This window comes from Orycteropus afer, unplaced genomic scaffold, assembly GCF_000298275.1.
Source record: "Orycteropus afer afer isolate SDZICR_OR568_19922 unplaced genomic scaffold, OryAfe1.0 scaffold00182, whole genome shotgun sequence".
NCBI classification, from domain to species: Eukaryota; Metazoa; Chordata; class Mammalia; order Tubulidentata; family Orycteropodidae; genus Orycteropus; species Orycteropus afer.
Window position 1 is genome coordinate 4,170,368 of NW_006921769.1, and position 9,000 is coordinate 4,179,367.

The following is a 9,000-nucleotide window of genomic DNA, read 5'->3' on the forward strand; positions in this document are numbered from 1 at the left end:
ACTAGCCAATCATAGCATCAGAACTCTAAGCACTTGAGAGAGAGTGGGTACTTCCCAGAACATTGTTTTGTGCCACTCCCAACAGAAATACTCCAGGTGGACACCTTCAGCAATCAGGAGCTCCTCAGTTGCTCATAGAAAATCCCACCTTGAAGTTTACAAGGACTTATGGGTAAAAAAGCCACACTAAGTAATTTACTACACCACACCCAATAAAAAGAAATGTGAATTGTCCCATTAAAAAAAAATACATGACAATGTTTAAAATTATTCTGTACAGCAATGATTTATCTGGTCATGGAATTACAGAGGATTTGCAAGTGCTACTTTATAATTTTCATCATGTAATCTACATTTTACACTGAGCATCTGAGAATGTAAACAAAAGTTATTTGCATTTCTTCTAAATATTTATTTTGAAAAAATTTCCAATATACAGAAAGCTTCAGGAATAGTATAAAGAACTTTCATATAGCCTTCACATAGCTTCACCAGTTGTTAACATTCACACTATGCATATTTATATCTATCTTTATATATTTTTTTCTGAGCCTTTTGAGAAGGTATTGAAGTCATCATGTCCTTTCCCCCTCCATGCTTCACTGTGTGTTTCTGAAGTTTAAGAACATTTACTCACACAATCACAGTCAGGGAATTTAGCACTGATACAAAATCCCTTGCTGTCGAGTCAATTGTGACTCATAGAGGTCCTGTGGGACAAAAGAGAACTGCCACATAGGTTTTCCAAAACTGTAAGATTTATGGAAGCAGACTACCACATCTTTCTCCCAAAGAGTGGTTGATAGGTTTGAACCACTGACCTCATTATCCCATTTTCAGACTAATTAAGTTTTTATCTAAAATTCTCAACAGTTTCCTTTATAATATTTTCTATCCTGGTCCTGACTCCAAAATATTCCTTGCAATAACTGTGTGTCTGAGTGTTTTCTTTTTATTTCACTTTGCTCCCTTATAATGCAGCAGTTCCTCAGACTTTACCAAATAATGTTGACATTTTTGAAAAGTGCAGGCCTGGATAAGTGGGCATGTGGCTCGGAAGTGAGGAGAGTGGTTAGGAACAACTAAGGTAGATGGATGAACTTGTCTGTCAGTTTATCATCCTGTGGTGGCTTGTGTGGGGCTATGAGGTTGGAGGCTATGCCACAGGTGTTGCAAAATGCCAGCAGGGTCACCCATGGTGGACAGGTTTCAGTGGAGCTTCCAGGCTAAGGCAGACTAGGAAGAAGGAAGGGGCCATCCACTTCTCAAAGAATTGGTCAGTGAAAACCTTATGAATAGCAGTGAAATACTGTCTGATATATTATTGGAAAACTTTATGAGCAGACCTGAAACATTGTCTGATATAGTGCTGGAAGATGAGCCCATCAGGTTGGAAGGCACTCGAAAAATGACTGGGGAAGAGCTAACTCTTCAGAGTAGAGACACCTTAATGATATGGATGGAGTAAAGCTTTCAGAACCTCCTTTGGCTAAGGTGGCATGACTCAAAATGAGTAGAACAGCTGCAAACATCCATTAATAATCAGAACATGGAATGTATGAAGTATGAATCTAGGAAAATTGGAAGTTGTCAAAAATGAAATGGAACACATAAAGATCGATATCCTAGGCATTAGTGAGCTGAAATGGGTTGGTTTTGGCCATTTTGAATAAGACAACCATATGATCTACTATGCCAGGAATGACAAATTGAAGAGGAATGGTGTGGCATTCATTATCACAAAGACTATTTTAAGGTCTGTCCTGAAGTACAGTACTGTCAGTGATAGGATGATATCCATACACCTACAAGGAAGACCAGTTGATACTACTATTGTTCAAACCTATACACCAACCACCAAAGCCAAAGATGTGGAAATTGAAGATTTCTACCAAGTTCTGTAGTCTGAAATTGACTGAACATGCAATCAAGATGTGCTGATTATCACTGGTGATTGAAATGCAAAATTTGGAAACAAAGAAGAGTCACTCATAGTTGGAAAATATGGCCTTGGTGATAGAGATTATGCTGGAGATTGTATGATAGAATTTTGTGAGACTAATGATTTATTCATTGCAAATACCGTTTTTTTTCAACAATATAAATGATGGCTATCCATGTGTACTTTGCCAGATGGAATGCACAGGAATCAGATTGACTACATCTGTGACAAGAGGTGATGGAGAAGTTCAATACCTTCAGCCAAAACCAGGCCAGGGGCTGTATTGTGGAGCACATCATCAACTGTTCATATGCAAGTTGAAGTTAAAGAAAATTAAAACAAGTCCATGAGAGCCAAAATATGACCTTTAATATATTCCTCCTTAATTTAAAGACCATCTAAAGAATATATTTGATTCATTGTACACCAATGACAGAAAATCAGAGGAATTATGTGATGACATCAAGAACATCATTCATGAAGAAAGCAAAAGGTCATTAAAAAGACAAGAAAGGAAGAAAAGACCAAAATGGATGTCAGAAGAGACTTAGGAGCTTGCCTTTGAGTGGAGAGAAGCTAAAGCAAATGGAAGAAATGACAAGATAAAAGATCTGAACAGAAGATTTCAAAGAGTAGCTTGAGCAGACAAAGCCAATTACTCTAATGAAATGTGCAAAGATATGGAGTTAGAAAACCAAAAGGGAATATAAGCTCATAATTTCTCAAGCAGAAAGAACTGAAGAAAAAACTTAAGCCTCTTTATTATTGAAATAACTATTTCAATATTTATTATTGAATAATAATAAATATTTAATAACGAATATATAATAATATAATTACATTATATAATTATATGTTGTTATGTGCCGTCAAGTCAGACCCAACTCATAATGACCCCTCCTTGGGTTTCCGAGGTGGCGTCACTACTGAAGTAGACTACCCAACCTTCCTTCAGAGGAGTGGCTGTTATAATTATAAATATTATAAATATAAATTATAAAATAAAAAATATAATAATATAAATAAATATATAATAATAATATTTATTATTGAAATATTGAAAGATTCTATGGGCAATAGATTGAATGATGCAGGAAACATTAAAAGAAGATGGAAGGAATACACAGAGTCATTGTACTAAAGAGAATTGGTTGATGTCCATCCATTTCAGGAGATGGCATATGATCAAGAACCAATGGTATTGAAGGAAGAAGTCAAGGCTGCACTGAAAGAATTGGTGAAGATCAAGGATCCAGGAATTGATGGAAAACACATTGAGATGTTTCAACAAATGGTTGCTAGGCTGGATGCACTCATTCAGCTATGCCAAGAGATTTGGAAGACATCTACCTGGTCAACTGACTGGAAGAGATCCATATTTTGTACTCATTCCAAAGAAAGGTGATCCCACAGACTGTGGAAATTATCAAACAATATCATTAACATCACATGCAAGTAAAATCTTACTGAGGATAATTCAAAAATGCTTCCAGAAGTATATTGACACAGAGTTTCCAGAAATGCAAGCTGGATTCAGAAGAAGACGTGGAATAAGGGATATCATTGCTGATGTCACATGGATCTTAGCTGAAAGCAAAGAATACTGGAAAGATGTTTACTTATGTTTTATTGACTATGCAAAAACATTTGATTGTGTGGATTTTAACCAATTATGGATAACAATGAGAAGAATGGGAATTCCAGAACACTTGATTGTGCTTATGAGGAAACTTTATATAGATCAGGAGGCTGTCGTTTGAACAGAACAAGAGGATACTGCATGGTTTAAAATCAAGAAGGGAGTGCATCAGGGTTGTATCCTTTCACCATACTTCTTCAATTTGTATGCTAAGCAAATAATCCAAGAATCTGGATATATGAAGAAGAATGTGGCATCATAATTGGATGAAGACTCAACAATTTGTGATATGCAGATGACACATCTTTGCTTGCTGAAAGTATGACTTGATGAAGACTGCAGACTACAGTCTGCAGTATGGATTACATCTCAATATAAAGAAAACAAAAATCTTCACAAGCAGGCCAATAAACAGCTTCATTATGGATGGAGAAAAGGTTGAAGTTGCCAAGGACTTCATATTACTTGGTTCTACAATCAACACCAATGGAAGCAGCAGTCAAGACATCAGACAACATATTGCATTGGGCAAATCTGCTGCAAAAAACCTCTTTCAAGTGCTGAAGAGCAAAGATATGTCCTTGAAGACTAAGGTGCGCCTAACCCAAACCATGGTATTTTTGATTGTCTCTTATGCATGTGAGAGCTGGACAATGAATAGGAAGACCGAAAAAGAGTTGATGCTTTTGAGTTGTGGTGTTGGAGAAGAATGCTAAGAGTACCATGGACTGCTAAAAGGTTATGGTTCCACATGTCAAAATTAGATGAAAAGGAACACTCAGAAAAGTATCCACCCTCCCCTATCTCTTACACTCATTTCCCCTTCATCCTTTGTCAACAACTAATCTCATTAATTTCTAGTTTATCCTTTCTGCATTTAAGTTTTTTAAAATAAGCAGATAGGTATATATTTCTTATTTTTTCTTATTTCTTTCATAAAAAAAGACATACTATATATTCCTTTTATACATTTTTTGACATAAAAATATGCCCTGGAAACCACTTTATACTAGTTTTTGTAGACCTTCCTTAGCCCATTTTATTGCTTCATAGGACTCTATTGTGTCCATATTGTTGTCATGGTGGTTAGTTGGTTCTGACTCATGCGATTCCTGGTATGAGTAGAATTGTTGCGTAAGATTTTCAAGGATGTAACTTTGGGGAAGCAGATTGCCAGGCCTGTCTTCTGAGGCACCATTGCGTGGGTTTGAACCAACAACTTTCTATTAGTAGTTAAGCACTTAACCATTTGCACCATCTAGGGATTGTTGTGGATGTACCATAGTTTATGAAATCAATCTTCTATGCCAGGGTTTTCAGGTCTTATTCTAACATCTTGTAACTATAAATGCACAACAATGAATAACCTTATGCATTTGCATTTTTTTGTATTGTCAAAAGTTTATCTTTTGGGCAAATTTCTAGATACGGGTAAACATATATATAGTAGTTACATTTTTTAAAATAAAAGTACTGCAGTAAAGCCTGAGAAAGCCAGAACCTGCATTAAGTGGAAACCTCTCAGAGAAAAAAAGATCAAATATTTTCCACCAATAGACAGTGAAAGGAGTTCTGGTGGTGCAGTGCCAAAGGCATTTGACTGCTAACCAGAATTCTGGTGGCTCAAACACTCCAGTTGTTCTGCAGAAGGAAAATGGGGCAATCTACTTCTGTAAAGATTTATCACCATGGAAACCCAATGGGGGTCACTATGAGTCAGAATCGACTTGATGGCCTTGGGTTTGGTTTGGGTTAATAGAGAGTGATAGTGATGTAGTAAGGCCTCACTTTGTCAAAGGCAGATAATTTGATGAACCATTAAAAACAAGGCATTCCCATTGAGATCCATCTCTCACAGGTTTCACTATGTATTGTCAAAATTTCCAGTCCAAAATTGGTATACTTGGATGTGAATATAATAAGGTGTAGTTCTCCCCCACTAAAAAATGGAAATACTGTATTTTTCCTTAATTATAAAAGCAACACATCCTCAACATAAGATGATCCAAAATTTATATTGATGGGCATTAAAATCACCCATAATTACATCAATCAATGATTAAACTTACTCACCCACAGATATAACTCTCCTATGAATTGCAGTATTTAAACATGAGATTTGGAAAAGTATCAATCCATACTACTTTGGTTCTCATTCAAAGGAACTCTGGTGGTGTAGTGGTTAAGGCATTTGACTGCTAACCCAAAGGTCAGTGGTTTGAACCCACCAGCCACTACACAGAAGAAAGATGGGGCAGTGTGTCTCTATAAAGATTTACAACCTTCAAAACTCAATAGGGTCATTATGTGTCAGAATTGACTAGATGTTAATGGGTTTGGAGTTTAGTTTTCAGGGAAATGCCAGATTTTTCAGGAAAATGCTTATGTTTTGAAAATTTAGAAAACCCTTTCTATAAGAAAAACTATTACTTTTTGGAGCAAGTGAGGAAATGACTGTTCAGTATTCAAAAACTGCACTGATTTTTTTTTTTTTTTTTTGGTAAATTTATAGTCTAAGACATTTCTAAGCTGAGAATTACATGGTAAATCACATGGATTAGGAAGAATTCATAATGTCAGCATCCATGGCCAATTATCACCATCTTCCCAAGGTGACTTTTGACTTTTGAATGATAGAACTGTATCATCTCAGCCAATGTACTGACTTTTTCTTTTCATTTTGCTGACATTGAAACATGCACTAAACCAAGTATTTGACAAGTGTTATTCGTATAGATGAGTATTTATACAGCAGGATTATTTGCTTTCTAGTAGAAGGGACAACACATTTCAGTTATTTAGTTTAATAGGCATGTAACAGGGACATTTTGTGAGTTTCAATGTTATGGAACCAAAGATTATAAGCAATTATTGTTTGCATAAAGGCAACTTTGTTATCCAAGTGAGGTCAGCTGAGGTCTTGGGAGCAGACTCAGAGAGAAGGGAAATTCTGAATGTTGTCATGTTTTTTCAGATACAGTGAAAATCTGAAATTTTGTTTTTCAATACATATGTTTAATTTTAAAAAAACTTTTGGAGTTTTTAGCACCATAGTTGGAATGAAGGGACCTCACTGTCTGTCCTCCTGGAAAGCATCAGAAACCCATGAGTTTTCTGTGTATGTACAAACTCTCTTTCTCTGCCATGAGTGGGGTTGGGTAAATGGGTGGATGAAGGGAATGAACAGGTGTACATACTGATGTGCCAAGCATTCATCTTTGGCTACTAATTTGGCTGGAATTTAGTACAAGAATGTCCATCAGTGTTTGATCATTTTTAGACTCAGTAGGTGACGTTTCTGGGAGTCTGTGTTTATACTTAAACTGGGCTGATCTTGATACTGTAAACTTCATCCGGTTTTGGCACTTGGGTCTATTTCCAAACTACATTTTGGGTTCTTTGAAAATCCTTCTACCCCTAGGGAAATCTCTTTCCTTCCTCCACCTCCATCTCCACCCCCACATCACCACTACCCCACCACTACTTGTCATCAGTTTACTTTGGGAAGGCTGGGCATGGGAATGGAAACAAGACATAAACTGAAATGGTTTTAAAAAACACAAACAAGACTGTTGAAAGAAACAACTTCCTTTTTTACACAGCACCTCTGGGAGACCACAATCACTCCCTGAATCAGTGGACTCACACTTGGAGAAACTTCCAGACAGGAGCAAACCTCAGTCTTCCAAAGACAGAAAATTAGTGCAATTCAGACTCATCCAAAGCCCACAACATAAAAGTAGCTGGATAAGAACTAGTAAGTACTCATTTAGAGGTTAAGTTGGCTAGTCCACATATTATGTTCCTTAATTATCTAGAAAAAAGTCTGGATGTGTCCATTCCACCAAGAACTACTGTTCTGTGTCTATAAGAGGCAAACAAAGACCCACAACCAGCCAAAATATTTTACTTCAAGTATCATTATTTCTTAAAATTAAGAAAATTTTCCTGACGAGTAGCATGGTATCCTCCTCTCATCTCATCTATTTAATGGGAAATCTATAAAATTTCTTTATAATAGTCTCTTAAGGAATCATCTAATCTCATTTAAATGTTGTTGTTGTTATTGTTTGTTTGCTATCGAGTCGGCCCTGACTCATAGCGACCCCTCCTTGGGTTTCCGAGGCAGTATCACTACGGAAGTAGGATTGCCCAACCTTCCTTCCGAGGAGTGGCTGGTGGGTTTGAACCGCCAGCCCTCTGGTTAGCAGTCAAGTGTCTTAGCCACTATGCTACCAGAGCTGTTAGGAGGCAATAATGTATTGATAAGATCATAGGTTCCTTTGTTACAGACAGCCGGGCTTTAAATAACTGGCTTTCTAGGTGTGGAACCTTAAAGACTACTTAAACTCTACCACTTAGTTTTCTTGTATGTAAAAAAAGAAAAACAAAAACAAAACCAGTTGCCATCAAGTTCATTCTGACTCATGGCAACCCCATGAGTTTCAGAGAAAAACTGTGTTCCATTGGGTTTTCAATGTCTATGATCTGTACATAGACTAAGAGGCTGTAATTCAAATGGAAAAAGGGATTACTGAATGGTTTAAACTCAGGAAGGGTGTGGGTCAGGGTTCTATCCTTTCACCATACTTATTCAATCTGTATGCTGAGCAAATGTGATCCAAGAAGCTGGACTATATGAAGAAGAATGTAGCATCAGGAGTGGAGAAAGACTTATTAACAACCTGCAATATGCAGATGATACACCCTTGCTTGCTGAGAGAAAAGCTGACTTGAAGCACTTACTGATGAAGATCAAAGACTACCGTCTTCACATGAATGGACACTTCACCAAAGAAGATATTCAGGTGGCCTGAAAATACATGAAGAAATGCTCATGATCATTAGCCATCAGAGGGATGCAAATCAAAACAACAATGAGAAACCATCTCACCCCAGCACTAATGACAAAGCTCAGTCAGATAGAAAATGGCAGGCAAGGATGTGGAGAGATTGGGACTCTCATACATTGCTGGTGGGACTGTAAAATGATATCACCACTGTGGATAACAGTATGGTAATTCCTTAAAAAGCTGGAATTAGAAATACCATTTGACTCAACAATCCAATTACTAGGTATATATCCTAAAGAAGTGGGATCCAGGACAAGAACAGATATATGCACACCCATGTTCATCGCAGCACTATTTATAATAGCATAAAGATGGAAACAACATATGTGCCCATCAACAGAATAATGGATAACCAAACTGTGGTACATACACACAATGGAATACTGTGCAACCCTAAAGGATAATGTAGAATCTGCAAAACACCACATAACATGGATGAACTTGAAGGACATTATGCTGAGTGAAAGAAGTCAATCACAGATGGACAAATATAGTATTAGTTCATATTGTAAAAAATCAAGGAAAGGTTTATATATAGAAGGGAACTATCTTTGTTGGTTACCAGG